Source organism: Rhincodon typus, chromosome 17, assembly GCF_021869965.1.
Source record: "Rhincodon typus isolate 14 chromosome 17, sRhiTyp1.1, whole genome shotgun sequence".
Lineage (NCBI taxonomy): Eukaryota > Metazoa > Chordata > Chondrichthyes > Orectolobiformes > Rhincodontidae > Rhincodon > Rhincodon typus.
Genome location: NC_063348.1, coordinates 11,321,661 through 11,339,889, shown reverse-complemented (window position 1 = coordinate 11,339,889; position 18,229 = coordinate 11,321,661). Strand labels below are relative to the sequence as shown.

The 18,229-nt window shown below is 46.7% G+C and overlaps 1 protein-coding gene across 2 annotated transcripts in view; it reads left to right on the top strand.

Annotated features, from left to right (window-relative positions):
* Nucleotides 1-18,229, top strand: part of creb3l1 (cAMP responsive element binding protein 3-like 1) — a 108,275-nt gene that overhangs the window by 68,950 nt on the left and 21,096 nt on the right. The gene's annotated exons all lie outside the window — the stretch shown is intronic.

Sequence of the window (18,229 nt, the reverse complement as noted above, 5' to 3'; positions counted from 1 at the left end):
TGTGTGTGTGTGTGTGTGTGTGTGTGTGTGTGTGTGTGTGTGTGTGTGTTCGTCATACTACCTGAGTCTGCTCTCGTTAAACTGATGTAAACAGCACTTTAATCCAAGGGCTTTCTCTTTGAAACTTGCAGCAATTTAGAATGCACTGCAAAGCATTGGCCTTGGGAGTAAATCTGAACTTGACTTGTCTTGTGGTTTTTGCACAATCTGATTCACTGCTCCCTCTGAGTGGAAACAGATGAAGCCGTTGGGCCAGTGTTCAGCAATTATTCATTCTGAGTTGCACTTCCCCATTAACCCCTTCCTGCCCCTTCGAATTCATCCTCTTCCTTTCTATCTTCCCAGTCTTTTGCTGTCTCCCTGTGTTTTGGGATGGGGGTGCTCCCTGTGTCAGGCAGCACGTGATATATAAAAACCGAAGGAACTGCGGATGCTGTAAATCAGAAACAAAAACAGAAATTGCTGGAAAAGTTCAGCAGGTCTGGCAGCATCTGTGGAGAGAAATCAGAGTTAACGTTTCGGGTCCGCAGACCCTTCTTCAGGCAGCTGGGAAAATGCTAGATGCCGCCAGACCTGCTGAGCTTTTCCAGGAATTTCTGTTTTTGTAGCATGTTATTTATTCCTGGGTGTAACTGGAATCCCTCCCGTGCTGCTCCAGAGTTAGACTGGATCCATTGTAATGGAAACTCAATGTAGGATAACAACAGTCTGAGATGTCACTATTACCCCTTGCAATAAGTTCTTGGCACTGTAACAGATGAAGCAGAATGAGTATTGAGTATTTATTAAGCCGGGTGTAACTAGATTTATGGCAGCCACTATCAGATCAACCTATTGAAAGGAAGAGTAGGCTCAAGGGACTGAATGGCCTACTCTACTCCTAATTTGTATGTTTCTATGTAACTGGCAAAGGGTGTTGTAACAGGGCAGTTCAAATTGAGTCCACCTAAATACCTTTAATCGCTGCCTTTACTCACACTGTCTTTGCGCTGGCGGAATATCTGCTGGCGGAATATCTGCTGGCGGAATATCTGCTGGTGGAATATCTGCTGGCGGAATATCTGCTGGTGGAATATCTGCTGGCGGAATATCTGCTGGCACTCTAAACAAGAGCGGCAGTCTCACCTGTGTTAATGTATTGCCTGAGTCGTGATGCTGCAAGAGGCCCTGGCTGGCTGGTGTTGTGGTGCAGAACGGCGTGGGTTCAGTTCCTGCTCTTGCTGAGGTTACCGCAAAGGATACTCCTTCCGAGCCTCTCCCCTTGCCTAAGGCGTGGTGACCCTCTGACTAAACCACCACCCTCTTTAGTGAGAAAGCAGCCCTTTGATCTGATAGGACTACAGCAGCTTTACCCTTTAGAAAAGGATTCAATGATATTGATCTGCGAAGCCAGGATAACTAATAGAACCCTTTGTGTCATGGCCACCCTTGTCTACCCATCTAAGCTGTTCACCTCCGTTCTTTCACCTTCTGTCTCTCACCCAAGCTGAATGTGTCCAATCCTTTCCATCTCAGACAGCGGATAGACATTTTCCAGTCCGATGCCTGGGAGGTTCTCCCAATCCCACAGTTGTGAATGCCGCCACTCACGCTCCCTGGAAAGGAACAAGAGCTTAAGCTCAGTTGGCCCTGACCTTTGATGGGTGTTTACACATAAGCAATACAACGATGATGAACTCTGGCAAATTGGCCATTACATCAGGCACCAGTCATCTTCACCAGCCACAAGAAACATTCTTTATAAAGAGGTTACTTGAAAAGATTCATGTTTTCCTCCCTATTTTATTGCTGCTCGCTCTGCTGTGTCATCATCACCCTCAAATTCGGTTGCCAACTCCATCTGGTTGTATTCTTGGAGATATTGTCCCCCCCGACTGCCTTTCTAACATTCATCATCCATCAAGACCCAGCCTCACAGTGTACCCAGTCTCCTCAGCCAATTCGAGGCTGCTTCTTTACCTGATTGTACAATTCTGGCCTCATTTTCCTCTCTTTTTATCTGGAATGGATTGACAGAGGGACTGTTCTATTAATGTTTGCGCTTTGATCACTGGAGACACCAAGGAGACTCGTGGGCCACAAACCTCATTCAGACTGGGACAGCTTTCAGTGTGTAGGACTCACCAGGTTCTGACACTGAGGGAGCAGGCAGACAGGAGAAACGAGGCACAGTTCCCCCCCCCCCCCCGACTTCCCCACCACCCCCACCTTCCCAATTGGCAAAGCTCAGCTTCATCAAAGGGGAGTTCAGGCTCCAAGCCAAGAATATCACGCGTATGGCCTCAGATGGAAAGCCTGGAGTTTAATTCATTTTTCCATGGAGTGTTTGTGTTAGTCATTCAAATTTGATCCAGGCAGACAAGGCCAGCTCAGGGCGCTTGAAGCTAATCTCACCAGTGACACAGAAGTATTAACATGGGGAAGTCCCACCTTGCCTCTTCCCCCATCCATTTCGGGTAATAGTTCACAATGAAAAGCGTCTCTTCAGTACTAGGGATGTATGTGAGAGAAGCTAGGCCAGGAAGCAACTCTGTAAAGACATACTCTCCTCAATTCTGCGCAGCCCATCATCACCTCACAAAACAATCCAAACTGTCTTCTAAATTCAGCCATGATCTGCAATTTAATATGAACTTGGAATCAAAATGATTGTATTGAATATACAGTACCATAACAGGCTATTCAGCCTAGCCATGCCAAGATTTATGCTCGACACAAGCTTCCGCCCATTCACTTTATCTTGCACCATATTCAGGTAGCCCTGCCTTTTCCCCCAGCTTCCTGTTAAATATTTCTATCTGTTTCACCTCAGTGATTACCTGTGGTGATGGGATCCACATCCTCACCACTCTCTGTGCGAAACAACGTTACTCCTGGATCTGTCCTAGATTTATTAGTCATGAATTCAAAGGGCTAGATCTCAGTGCTCACTTTATCCTTGGTCAGGCATGGCCAGGCATGTTATAACATGCATTTAAGACCATGGCCATAGCCCCCCTGGAGTCTCGTTAGCAGTGGGAGAACCTTCAAGAAGAATCCAGAAGTCTCCAGGTCATGCTCTTAAGGGCCTAGGTTCAAATCCCACCATTGGAACTGGCTAAGATTTCAATTTAAGTCTTTTTCTCAAATCTGGAGTTGAAAGCTGGTCTTAGATCATGAAGCCATCTTGAGTTGTCATAGAAACCCATCTGGTTCATTCAAGTCCTTTCATGAAGGCAATCAGCTCTCATTTACCTGGTCTTGCCTACATGTGACTCCAGACTCACGGCATTATGGTTGAATCTATCGTGCTCTGGTCGATCAATGCTGGCCAACAACTGACACTCCTGTTGCATAAACAGATAACAGGTACTAGGTGGTAGTGGGCAAAGTGGACAGAATTAGTGAGTGTGACCCCTGGGCTCACAGCAAGGTCCTCCAGGTCTCCAATGTTCTCCCCTAGTGTGTTACAATATTGTCAGTGAGCTGTATGCTCTTCATGCTCCCCATCTCACATCATCGAATCAAGTGAGGATGGCCAACTAGCAACCAGTGCTTGGGAATACAGCCAACTAGCAATGTGACCACAGGCTCCACAGCCAATCAGAAGTCAAGGCCAGGGCACCTTACGGCAGAGGGGTTATGCCCTGAGCAGGATATCTGTTATGGCTACAAATTTAAAGGTGTCCCAACTCTGGGCTCTGAATCTGCCTTTTTTTTTAATGGAAACCTCAAAAAGCCAATTGATGGACTTAAAATCAGACACACCCTCTCTCCTTCACCAAAGGATTACAGAGCTTTTCTTCCTCATGCGTACTACCTCAGTGTAAAGCATTCCCAAACAGTTTCCCATCCGACAACAATCCAAATGCAGTGGGCAATGAGAAACCACATTGAAGTGGCATTTTAATGAGCTCAATAGCTTAATGATCCGTTGGCTCTAAAATGGTGGAGAGGCTTCCAATTCTGGCGCTCACTTGCCTTCCGCAATCTCTGAAGGATTCCGTAATCATGGGGGATAGTGTTGACCTGACCTAGTCACATCCCAATTTGAGTTTCTGATGGGTGTAGGGGGTGGTGCAGACGAGCCCCCCGCTCCTCCACCATCTCAGAGGGATGCAAGGATTAATGATGGTTTGGGGAGGGGTTGGGGGAGGGGAAAGATTGTCAGTCGCAGATTAAATCTGTCCATTACTCATCTGGAGGAGGTGAGAGGAGATGCATCAAAGTTGATGTCTACAGTTTCTCAAAGCAGTGGAATTCTAAGAAAGTTGTCCAAATATGGAGTAGCAATATCCGGACAGGAGTAGGCCCTTTGGTCACCCTTAGGCCTTTTCCATCACTCAAGAAGGTTTGAGTTATAAGGAGAGGCTGGATAGGCTGGAACTATTTTCCCTGGAGAGTCGGAGGTTGAGGGGTGACCTTATAGAGGTTTATAAAATTATGAGGGGAATGGATAGGGTGAATAGACCAGGTCTTTTCCCCAGGGTGGGGGAGTCCAAAACTAGAGGGCATAGGTTTTAGGTGAGAAGGGAAAGATTTAAAAGGGACCTGAGGGGCAACGTTTTCACACAGAGGGTGGTGCATGTTTAGATTTCGATTTTGATTTTATTGTCACGTGTACTGCAGTAAGGGGTACAAGAGTGCCGTTGGTGCCACTGTAGGTACTAAGTACCTAGGTACAAAGCCTTAGTTACAAAAGTAGAAAAATAAAGAAATAAGTTAAAAGTTCAGCACTATTGTCTTCTTAGTAGAAAAATAAAGAAGGAAAGTCAAAATGTGGAATGGGCTCTAGAGGAAGCGGTAGAGCCGGGGACAATTGCCACATTTAAAAAACATTTGGATGGGTACATGGCTAGGAAGGATTTACAGGGATATGGGCCAAATGCAGGCAAGTGGGACAAGTCCAGTTTAAGAAACTTGGTTAGCATGGATGAGTTGGATTGAAAGGTCTGTTTCCCTGCTGTATGCCTCTCTGATTAATTGGATCGTGTAAGATTTGTTCCTCAACATTACTTATATGATTTTTGTTGCACTGACCCATCCTTTAAAAAAGAAGCACCAACAGAACCATCTTGGGGAGATCTATGTGTTTGAAAAAGTAGTGACTGACAAGGAGGGAATTCTAGCTGGTATGTCAGATCCAGTCCCATCACATGGGTTACCCAGGACAACCACAAGGAATGCGAAACGGTTACCTCTCTGCAAGCCCTGTCTTCACCTCTTCCACTTTAGGAATAAAATGGTGAGCTCTATAAGCATCTGTGTTGGGCATTTGCAGTGGTCCAGATCAAAAATGACCTGTAAAACAGTCAGATAGGCACTAATGAGACTGCCTAGTGCCAGGGACGCTGATTGATCATCAGTAATGAGCATGTTAGCACAGCATGCGAGAGAGTAGGTTGTTGCAAAGACTGGAAATATAAACCTGGACCACAGTGACTGACTGTTGCCACCGCTAAAAGTGGCAGTGCCCTGTTCTAATCGTGACAACAGGTTACATTTCCTGCAGGGGGAGAGTTTGACGAGAAATCATCTCACCGTTCTGCCTGCTTAGCTGTTCTAACAGTTGGCACTCCCTCTGGACAGACTCCAAGCCTGGTTATCATTCACATTCACCTCGTGTTAATCGTTCCACTTCTCCACAGAGTTCACACAAAATATCACTCTAATGCTGTTCTCATCAGAGAATTATAGAATCCCTACCGTGCAGAAAGAAGCCATTCAGCCCATTGAGTTAATCTCCAAAGAGCATCCCACCCAGACCAACCCCAATAACCCTGCATTTCCCATGGCTAACCCACACAACCTGCACATCCCCGGACACTATGGGCGATTTAGCATGTCTGATCCACCTAACCTGCACATAGAATCACAAAATCCCTACAGAGTGGAAAGGAAACCGGGGCACGCGGAGGAAACCCACGCAGACACAGGGAGAATGTGAAAACTCCACACAGACAGTCACCCGAGGGTGGAATCGAACCTGCGTTCCTGGCGCTGTGAGGCAGTAGTGTTAACCACTGATCCACCGTACTGTTCATAAAGGAATGTGGTAGCATTGGGATGTAATCATCATTGTGTTGATTGTGATGCAGTGGGTAGCACTCGCGCATGAGGGTGCTATGGGAACCTACCTGACTTCAGGACTCAAGCCCAAAATTCAAGGCTGACACTCCAGTGTAGAGCTGAGGGACAGCCACTCTGTCAGAGGCTCTGTCTTTCACACTAGGTTTTACACTGTGTGGTCCTTGTCTGCCCTCTCAGCTGGATGTAAAAGACCCCAAGGAAGGTACCAGACTCCTCCAGGGGTCCTGGTCAATAGCTTACCCCTCAATCAACATTGTCAAAAGATCAGACGATCTGATCAGCAGGTCTGGCAGCATCTGTGGAGAGAAATCACAGTTAACGTTTTGGGTCGAGGGACTCTTCCTCAGAACTGATGGTAGCTAGGAAAATGCCAGTTTATATACAGAAGATAGGGTAGGGGGAGGGGGTAAGGAGTAAGCAATAAGTCAGGACAGAGCCCAAAGAGAGAGAAGAACAGTTGGACAGACAAAGAAGTGGATAACAATCTGGCTAGGAGGGTGAATAGTTTTTAATGGGGACTGTTAGTGGCTGACAATGGGCTGTATGTAATGGCAGGCTATGTGATAACAAGGCCTGGTGTGTGGGGGTAAGGGCAAGGACGTGGGAGAGTTCAAGCCCTCAAGCTGTTGGACTCGATACTGAGTCCAGAAGGCTGTGGAAAGTGAGGTGCTGTTCTTTCAGTTTGCGCTGAGCCTCACTGGAGCACTGCAGCAAGCCTGAGACAGAGATGTCAGCCAGGGAACACAACGGTGTGTTGAAGTGGGAGGAAGCTGGAAGCTCAGGGACGTTTTTGCGGACAGAACATAAATGTTCTGTGAAGTGGTCACCCAGTCTACGCTTCGTTTCCCCACTGTAGAGGACACCACACAGTGAGCAGCGAATGCAGTAGACGAGATTGAGTGAAGTTCAGGAAAAGTGCTGCTTCATTTGGAAGGTGTGTTTGGCCCCCTTGGACACTGAGGAGGGAGGATGTTATTGGGCAGGTGTTACACATTCTGCAGTTGCAGGGGAAGGTGCCATAGTGGGGAGAGTTTAGGGAGTGAAGAAGGAGTGGGCCAGGGTATCCCAGAGGGAACGGTCCTTGTGGAAGGCTGACGAGGGAGGGGAGAGGAAAATGTGTCTGGTGGTGACATCCCACTGGAGGTGGTGGAAATGATGGCTAATGGTCCTCTTGATGTGGATGCTAGTGGGATGGTAGGTGAAGACAAGGGGGACCCTACCGCTGTTGTCAGAGGAAACAGAGTGGGTGAGGGCTGAAGTGCGGGAGATGGGTTGGACCCGGCTGAGAGTCCTGTCAACAGCAGTGCTGGGGAATCATCGGTTCAGGAAGAAAATGGATATATCAGAGGCTCCCTTGTCAAAGTTGGCATCATCGAAACAGATGCAACAGAAACGGAGGAACTGGGAGAATGGGATGGAGTCTTTACAGTATGTAGGGTGCGAGGATGTACTGTCCAGGTAGCTGTGGGAGTCTGTGGGTTTGTAGTGGACATTGCCTGTCATTTCAACACATCACCCTGTTCCCTGGCCAACATTTCTGTCTCAGGCTTGCTGTAGTGCTCCAGCGAAGCTCAACACAAGCTGGAAGAACAGAACCTCATTATCCGCTTGAGGAGCCTGCAGACTTCTGGCCTTAATAGGGCTTGAACTCTCCCATGTCCTTGCCTGTACGCCCACACACCAGGCCTTGTTATCACACGGCCTGCTATTGCGCACAACCCATTGTCAGCCACTACCAGCCCCCATTAGTAGCTATTTACCCTGCTATCCAGATTGTTATCCACTCCTTTGTCATTCCATCTGTTCTTCCTTCGTTTGGCTGTATCCCCACCTATCGTTTACTCCTTACCCTCTCCCCTGACCCTGCATATCTTCTACATGAAAGAGAACATTTTCCTAGCTCCCATCAGTTCTGAAGAAGGGTCACTTGACCCGAAACATTAACTCTGATTTCTCTCCATGGACGCTGCTGGACCTGCTGAGCTTTTCCAGCAATTTCTGATTTTGATTCTGATTTACAGCAACCGCAGTTCTTTCTGTTTCTGTCTGTTCAGGATCATTTTATTTGGGGGAGTTTAAGGAGCACAAATTAACTGCTGTGTTTGCTGCACAACAGCAGCGACTGTGCCTCATTGGCACTTTGAGATGTTCGGTGGTTGTGAAAGGGTACGTGCCACTCTTTTATTTAAGGCATTAATTTTTGGAACGTCCCCCTGCCCCCTTCCCGGTCTCCAATGAGAGTCCTTTTTTCCACAGTATATTCCCTGACTTAGCTCTCTCTTCCTGCTAGGCCTGTGTCGCTCAGAGATATCTAAGACTCTAATCGAACGTTTCACTCTGTGATGCCTGTTTCTTTCTCACCAACAAGGTGAACGTCAGCTGTGGAAACTCTGAAGCTACCAAGCAGTTGTCATCTGCCGGATGTGCTCATTAATTTACAATGAGTTCCCATGGGAACAAAAAGTTGAATTAGTAGGAGCTGTGGGTCATTTCATCACCGATTTAACCACTGACGCAGAGCCCTTCCTGCTCAGAGGAGCAGCCTCCTGTTGAGAATCCTGGTTAATAAGATTCAGTTAACTGGAACCAAGCCAAAAGGTAAATTGTAAAGGTTAACCTAAATTAACACAGCTCAGTATAGGGACACAGTTACCTGCCCCGCAGGTATTTGCTCAGTGGAATGCAGTCAGATCAACCTGATCACTGCGAAAGAGAGAAATTTATTTTCTAAAGTAAATGAACGACTGGGAATTGGAAACCGAAACCGATTGCTGGAGAAACTCAGCAGGTCTGGCAACATCGGCGGAAAGAAAAACAAGAGTTAACATTTCGGGTCCAGTGACCCTTCTTCAGGACAGGCTTTATTTTATAATGTTCCGCCTGCCATAACCTCAGGAAGTCCCAAAGCTGTAGGAGAACTTGTGCAATGTAGCCATTGTTGTCAAGAATGCAGGAGCCACTTTTACACGCAGCAAGATTCCACAATGAAGATGTGGTAGTGACAGGGTATTGTGTCCTTTGTGATGTTGATTGAGGGATAAATACCCCCACTCTTCTTCAAAATAGTACCTTGGGATTATTGAAATCTACTTGAGCAGGCAGGCATCACTTTAATGCCCATCATCTGGACATTGACTGTTGCTCAATCTTGAGGTACAGAGTTCTGTTAAAGCCAACTACAAACCGTTCAATTGCCGTCAAATCCACTCCTTAGATTGTCAAGAGAGTTGACAGTTCTGTGAAAACCCTGAATCCTTTTTTTTTCACATAGGAGACTGAGCTGCTCCATTTACTTCTTTTCATAGCTGAGTGAGTTAAGTTGGCATCCAATTAACCTTCCTAATATCACTCTACCTTTCCCTGGGTACATCAACCAAAGCTGAACACCATGTTCCAAGTGTGATCTCACTGCAGCTTTATAAAGTGCCAGTGTTACTTCCTTATAAGAGTGGTGTACTGTGGTTCCACTTACACACCCTAAGGCTCTGTTTATCTTGGCTATCACTACAATCCAGTCAGCCACTGCTGATGTCTGATGTGTGAGGACGCCAGATCGAACTCTGTGTTATTGAATGATTAACTTAAAATAAAAATAAACAATCCCGCTTAAATACCCTGGGAGGGCTTGCTCAAATCGATACCTGCCTCCAAGACCTGGAATGGTGGAATGCCGGACCATTATAGAAACTGCCACAATCTTAATTTTCATGGACGTTGGCAAAATCAGGAGTAATCCCCCCTCCTCTTCTTCCAAGGGGACTTTGAGACCTTTTATTTCATAAGAATTTAAGAAGTAGAGAAAAGAGTAGACCATTCAGCTACTCACATCTGTTAGAGTCATAGAGTCACTGAGATGTACAGCAAAGGAACAGACCCTTCAGTCCTACTCATCCATGCTGACCAGATATCCTAAATTAATCTAATCCCATTTGTCAGCATTTAGCCCATATCCCTCTAAACCCTTCCTATTCATATACACATTCAGATGCCTTTTAAATGTTGTAGCTGTACCAGCCTCCACCACTTCCTCTGGCAGCTCATTCCATACACGCACCACCCTCTGCATGAAAATATTGCCCCTTAGTCCCTTTTAAATCTTTCCCCTCATACCTTATATCTATGCCCTCTAGTTTTAGACTCCCCCACCCTGGGGGAAAGACCTTGACTACTCACCCTATCCATGCCCCTCATGATTTTATAAACCTCTATAAGGTCACCACTTAGCCTCTGATGCTGCAGAGAAAATAGCCTTTTCAGCCTCTCCCTATAGCTGGTAACATTCTTGTAAATCTTTTCTGAACCCTTTCAAGTTTCATCACACTTTTCCTACTGCAGGGAGACCAGAATTGAATGCAATATTCCAAAAGTGGCCTAACCAGTGCCCTATAGAGCTGCAACATGACCTGCACTGACCGATAAAGGCAAGCGTACCAAATACCTTCTTCATTATCTTGTTTACCTATGATTCTACTTTGAAGGAACTATGAACCCATTCTGCCATCCTGTATGATTGTGTATGATGGGAATAGAGTTCCAGAGTTTTGGGGACAAGGTTTCTGAGGGCAGAGGTGGTGTTACTTACCATCATTGTTATTTTTGTCATTCACCCAAAAGATTCTTATCAATCACTATCATTCATCATCATTCGCCATCAATCAACATTATTCATCATCATCTGCCTTTACAGTCACCGCATTAATTTGCTGACAATCAGTGTCATTCACTATCACAGTAAAGCAGCTATTACAGAACTTCAATGATTGTCTCTTTATTTGTAGTATACGATGGAATTTCTCCAATGGAAATTCTTGTAATGTATTTCATGATTTCGGCAATTTCAGAAGAGTTCCCAATCCAGTTCCCCTCTTTCCACTAGAAACAAAAGGACAGCTTCACCATCATCAATGTCATCATTGCCCACTGTGGACCCGCATGGGCCCAAGCGACGCCTGCCTCTTTGTAGGTTACGTGGAACAATCCCTCTTCCGTACCTACACCGGCCCTAAACCCCACCTCTTCCTCCGTTACATTGATGACTGTATCGGCGCCGCCTCATGCTCCCACGAGGAGCTCGAACAGTTCATACACTTCACTAACACCTTCCACCCCAACCTTAAGTTTACCTGGACCATCTCTAACACCTCTCTCCCCTTCCTGGACCTCTCTGTCTCCATATCGGGCAACCACCTCGAAACCGATATTCATTTCAAGCCCACCGACTCCCACAGCTACCTAGAATACTCCTCCTCCCACCCACCTTCCTGCAAAAATGCTATCCCCTATTCCCAATTCCTTCGCCTCCGCCGCATCTGCTCCCAGGATGAGGCATTCCACTCCCGTACATCTCAGTTGTCCTCGTTTTTCAAGGACCGTAACTTCCCCTCCTCGGTGGTCGAGAACGCCCTCAACCGTGTCTCCCACATCTCCCGCACCTCATCCCTCACACCCCGTCCACGCAATAAAAACCAAAAAAGAATCCCCCTCGTCCTCACGTACCACCCCACCAACCTCCGGATCCAACGCATCATCCTCCGACACTTCCGCCATCTGCAATCCGACCCCACCACCAAAGACATCTTTCCCTCCCCACCTTTATCTGCTTTCCGGAGGGACAACTCTCTCCGTGACTCCCTCGTCCGCTCCACACTCCCCTCCAGCTCCACCACACCCGGCACTTTTCCCTGCAACCGCAGGAAGTGCTACACCTGCCCCCATACCTCCTCCCTCACCCCCATCCCAGGCCCCAAGAAGACTTTCCACATCAAGCAGATGTTCACCTGCACATCTGCCAATGTGGTATACTGCATCCGCTGTACCCGGTGTGGCTTCCTCTACATCGGGGAAACCAAGCGGAGACTCGGGGACCGCTTTGCAGAACACTTACGCTCGGTTCGCAACAAACAACTGCACCTCCCAGTCGCGAACCATTTCAACTCCCCCTCCCATTCCTCAGACGACATGTCCATCCTGGGCCTCCTGCAGTGCCACAACGATGCCACCCGAAGGTTGCAGGAACAGCAACTCATATTCCGCTTGGGAACCCTGCAGCCCAATGGTATCAATGTGGATTTCACAAGTTTCAAAATCTCCCCTCCCCCCACCGCATCCCAAAACCAGTCCAACTCGTCCCTGCCTCCCTAACCTGTTCTTCCTCCCACCTATCCCCTCCTCCCACCTCAAGCCGCACCTCCATCTCCTACCGACCAACCTCATCCCGCCCCCTTGACCTGTCCGTCCTCCCTGGACTGACCTATCCCCTTCCTAACTCCCTACCTACACTCACCTTTCCTGGCCCCATCCCCGCCTCTTCGACCTGTTTGTTTCCTCTCCACCTATCCTCTCCTCTATCCCTCTTCTATCCGCCTCCCACTCTCTCCCTATTTATTTCAAAACCCCCTTCCCCTCCCCCTTTTCTGATGAAGGGTCTAGGCCCGAAACGTCAGCCTCTCTGCTCCTATGATGCTGCTTGGCCTGCTGTGTTCATCCAGCCCTGCACCTCGTTGTCTCTGCTTTAGCTGCTGTTGCTTTGATACTTGGTATTAACTATCAGAATAGAAGTATCGCTGCACGCCCAGCTTCAGCGGTTTTATGGAAGTAATTTGACAAACACATTAGAGGGTCACCAGCCAGAATAGACTAGCAAGAGCTCTATTCCCCGCTCAGTGATCTGGAATATGCATTTGCGGTGTTCGGGTGCAGAGTATTATTGAGGGACCAGGACATTGTGTTTACATAACAATATAACCAGATTCTTAATGGATCCAAGTTATAAGCATGATGGACTGTCCCACATGTTCAGTGGGGTTGTAAAAACACAGATATTGTATTTGTGTTACTTCTCATCTTTATATTGGAAAGTGCTGGGTGACTTCCATACAGGGCTGGGAATGGATACAGAGAAATAACATTATGAGTATGAGTTCCCATATTTACACAGGCACACATTACTCTGAGACAGAGTGCTAACAGTAATATGTTTTATTGAACAGGGTAACTTTAGCTCACATTCTTCTCGGACAAAAGAGAGTCCAGCTTCTTATTCCCAAATCGTGGAACTTTCAGCCGTGCTGTGATTGGAATGCTTAATAAAGCCAATTCAGTTAATGTATTCCCATTAGAGTGAGTATGGTGAGGACAGGCTGTGCCCCTACAGAGCAAGGTGAGGAGGGACTGTAAGTGGGTTGATGATTATATAGAGTTTGGCCCAGTGAGGAATCTCACTTGTAACATTCCTTTACCTTCATGAAAGGCGACATTAGATGCTCTGAGGTCGGAAACAGTGTGGTGGGCAGTGGGCGCTACCCCATGGGGACGCAGTCTCACACATCGGTGCCTCTGTGTCCTGTACCAGGATCCTACCTGTATACAGTTCACTGCAGTGACTTGTCTACTTGCTGTATTGTGGCCCATTTCAGGTTGCTGTGTTTATGGTATACTTTGGTGATTGTTATTTTAGGAGCAGCCAATGTGTGTTTACAACTTCCGGAACTGACAAGAAGGGCAAAAAAGCAGAGAGCAGCAACAGCCAAATACCTACTGCCATTCCAATGAGTATTTGTGAGTCACAAGTGACCAGTCAGTCAGCAAATGAAATAAAAATAGAATTAATACATTCCTCACCTTGGGAATTTTAGAGACTGGATATAGATTCCATCCTGTCACCCACCATGTTTCCCTTGTAGCAAGGTCTGAATTATTTAAACTAATTGGGTCCAGGTCTATCTGAATGGTTAGAAACACAGTGGAAAAAAATAGCTACCAGGCATTTTCTTGCAACTCATAATGTGCCATGTCTATCCCTGTGGTATGCCAGAAGTGTTTTTATAGTGTACCCCTAATGTATGTATATATCTCTCTACATTATCTATAGGATGGTACAGTGGATCAGTTGTTATCACTGCTGCCTCACAGCGCTAGGGACCCGGGTTTGGTTCCACCCTCGGGTGACTGTCTTTGTGGAGTTTGCACATTCTCCCCGTGTCTGCGTGGGTTTCCTCCAGGTGCTCTGGTTTCCTCCCACAGTCCAAAGATGGACAGATTAGGTGGATTGGCCATGGAAAATTGCCCATGGTGTCCAGGGATGTGGGGCTAGGTGTATTAGCCATGGGAAATACAAGGTTGCAGGGATAGGATGGGTCTGGGTGGGATGGTCTTCAGATAGTCAGTGTGGACCTGATGGGCTGAATGGCCTGCTTCCACACTACAGGGATTCTATGATACAATAAACATTGTCACAGAGACATTGGGGAGGATCAGAAATTGGGTCTGTCCTTTGAGATTCTAAGTTGTTCCTGCCTGTAACTCAACTGACATCATCATTCCTCCATAGTAATCCTTTCAGATCCCTGAGACTCATATACAACATCTCTCCACCATAAGCTGTTGACCCCATTATTAATAGTATGTATATGTACATACAGTTATACTTGCCACTACTCTATCACCGCAAAATCTCTGCCTTTAGAAAGTCAGGTGGTCTGGAGATTTCATCATCCTCCCATTACACATTCTCTTCAGACTTGGAAGACTTACTGGTTTTCTGGGTGGAAGACTATTATTTTTGATCGAGAAACAAAAATTGCTGGAAAAGCTCAGCAAGTCTGGCAGCATCTGTGGAGAAACATCAGAGTTAATGTTTCACATCCACTGACCCTTCCTCAGAATTGAAGTTAACTCTGATTTCTGTCCACAGATGCTGCCAGATCTGCTGAGCTTTGCCAACAATTTCTGTTTTTGTTTCTGATTTCCAGCATCCGCAGTTCTTTCAGTTTTTGTTATTATTTTTGATTGCCTTGCTGATGGTCTAAGGTCTGTGGGTCTCTTGTGTTATCAAGTTCCTTATTCAATCTGTCCCATGGTAGCACAATGGTTAGCACTGCTGCCTCACAGTGCTAAGGACATGGGTTCAATCCTGGTCATGGGCAACTGTGTGGAGTTTGTGTGTTCTCCCTGTCTGTGTCGTTTTCTCCCACAGTCCAAAGATGCGGATTTGGTGGGTTAGCCATGGTTTAAAACCTTATGGGGATGGGAGGCTTGGTGTGGGCTGAATGGCCACTATCTGCACTGTAGGGATTTTAAAAGTTAGTGCTGGATGATTAAGCCATAATGGGATCAGGCTCCTGTGCTGTTTTTTCTCTCTCTGTGCTTCCTTGTTAAGTGCTGTACAGTATAGTCTGATGGGTTAGGAAGGCTTGTCTCAGCCTTCTTCCACTGGCCAACCCTCTTCATGTAGAATGAGAGCTAATAACAGCCCTCTCTTGTAGACCCCCTAATTCCTTCCTGTCACTCCCTGGCTTCAATTAGTTGACCACCGTGGTGCCAATTTGATGTGGTTTCAAGACGAGTTGAACAGGGAGTAAGGTCAACCAATGCTTGCTCCTTGAATACAGGGTGCCTTATAAATACTGCATGCTTTCCAGAACGACTTTAATTGTGCTAACACTCTGCTCCTGGGGCACGTCTTCCTTCTGAAATTGGGCGGAGGGGTTTTTAACGGAAAAAACAAAGCCCCCTCATGCCTTGAGTTAAGATCAAGGCCTGTACGGTAGTAGCAAAACAGAAGTTCTCAGAAGGGGGCATGTGTAGACAGCAAGGATGTTAAATTAGATCCAGAGAGCCAAGGTTTAATAATAATAGCATCGGGCCCAACAGCTTTTCTTTAGATGTGCCAATCAATTATTGGAAACAGAAGGCAGCGTAGTCCCTGAAATGGCCCATCACAGGGCTGTGTGATATGTGGAATGGTGGTTTCAGTACAGGGATCTTATGGTGCGATCTATTCTCTGTTCAAACATGTACAAATGTGTCAATTTAGGCTCTTCCAACACAAATATTTTTGGTGGCGTTTTGCTGTCATTGAAAGTTCCCTCGTAAAACAATCTCTAAAACCAGCAGGATAGGGCAGCTCATTCAGCAGCGCCTGGGACTAAGTCTGTTAGTGCAGACATTTCTGCCATGGTGTTACACAGAGAGCTCCAGGATCCACAGAACACTTTACATGCTTCTGTTTTCCTTCACGTTTGAAAATATCAAGCGGGTTTTTATGATGTAAGAGAGGAAAGGGCACAAGAACAAAATATTTTGTGTGTTAAATGCTCTATTTTGCCAGAACGTGGCCAACAATGTTAACAACTCATAGTTGCAACCCAATCCCACTTTTCACAGGAACAAAAACAAAGTTGCTGGAAAAGCTCAGCAGGTCTAGCAGCATCTGTGAAGGAATAAACAGAGTTAACATTTCAGGTCCGGTGACCCTTCCTCAGAACTTTTCACAGGGTTTGTGGATTACCCAGCCTTCCATCCATTGACTCCATCTACACTTCCTGCTGCCTCAGGAAAGCAACCCACATAATCACAAGACCTCTCCCACCCCAGTTATACTCTCTTCCACCCTCTTCAGACGGGCAGAAGATATAAAAGTTTGTATACACATACAAATAAATTCAAGAACAGCTTCTTCCCGGTGTTACCACACTTTTGAATGGACCTCTCAAATGTTATCGTTGATCTCTCTCTCTCTCTGAATCCTCTCTGCCACTGTAACACTGTATTCTGTTCTCTGTTCTGCTACCCTGGGGCACTTTGTGTGATATGATCTGCTTCTATAGCACACAAAACAACACTTCTCACTGTATCTTGGTACTTGTGACAGCAATTAATCAAACTCTTCACTCTGGAGACTTGCAGGAGGCAGGATTGGCTATAGTGGAGTGTGGCATTTGGACGAAGTTAATGCAGCCCATTGAAATGGGGACCATGGTGATCGGTCCCACTTCCCGTGGCACTCCCTCCCCCCGCCCCGATGACTTTGGAGGGCAGCAGGGGCTGATGTGGGATTCCCGGCCACTGACACTGGAATCTCAGTGAGACTCATTAATGAGCAAATTGGATGGCAATGTTCCCAAGCCTGTTGCAATTGAGGTGGGGAATGGTCAAGGCATTAACTCACTGCCTGAAGTGTTCCTGCAAACTATGTCAGGTTTACCTGTGGCCACTTGGTTGCGGGGGTGGGGCGGGTGCGTGTTGGGGATGGGAGTAGGTGCTGGATATCCCTCACTATCAAGGTTCTTCAATAATCCTGGGACTCTGCTGAATGTCTTACCGACCCTGCTAATACTGACTAGTCCCAGCAGGGCAGGACTTCCACTACCAGGGTCCTGAATCCCAGAGAAAACCCCACGGTTGACTCACAACTGCCTGAAGGGCACTTCATTCTGTCACATCTTCCACAAGGAGCTGATGTGGGCTCCTTGCCAGTGTGCCAACTACACAGATCGCACACTTTACCACCAGGTCCTGCTCTAGACTGCTAAATCACTCCTCCTTATTTCCAGGATGGCCCTGGATTCCAAAGATATCCCATGACTTCATTTCTCCACATCAAACTGCCATCTGAAACCCCTCTCCCCATCTCCTCCACTCTCATCTCAAAGAATAAGTGTGAGGAACTCATGCTTTCTTTGCCATGAAGATTATCCAGTTAGCTGTCTCTGCCACTTCCCTTGCACTAGCCCAATGGGACAACCTTCCTTTGAAGCTTCTCTCTGTTCTAGCCCCTGAACTCATTCCTTTCTCTGGTTTCTCTCTTGTCTCCCCTTCTTCCCTCTCTGAGCTTAACTTGTCCCTCAGCTCAACTCGGACCTGCTCCCCATGAAACTACTGATCACTAAACTCTCCCTCCTGGCCCCCATCTTGACCAATATTGTTCATGGTCCTCTCTTGAGGTATTGACCTTTTCTCCTTTAAATTGATTGACATCGCTATTCTTCTCAAAGCAAAAAGACTTTGAATCCACAATCATAGCAAACTATCAGCCGATCTCCAAAATTGTTGAACACGTTGCTGCCTCCCAAATCTGTCATCTGAGGTGACCTTTCAACCTCACTGTCATGCCATCACTGAGATTGTCCATTTGCACCTCTATGAGGAGACCGGTTACTTTTAGATTTGACAATTAAATTTACCTTCCTCTCACATTCTACCATCTGTAACTTGAAGCAATCCAAAATCCCGTGGCCTACGACTTGAACAAAATCCCGTTTCCCTAACGCTCTATGTTTGCTGATCCGAGTAGCTATTATCCTGATTTTTGGTGGAATGACCTGAATGAATGATGGGTGTGTTAGCATTGGGAGGGTAACTCTCCGTGGGTGTGTTAGCA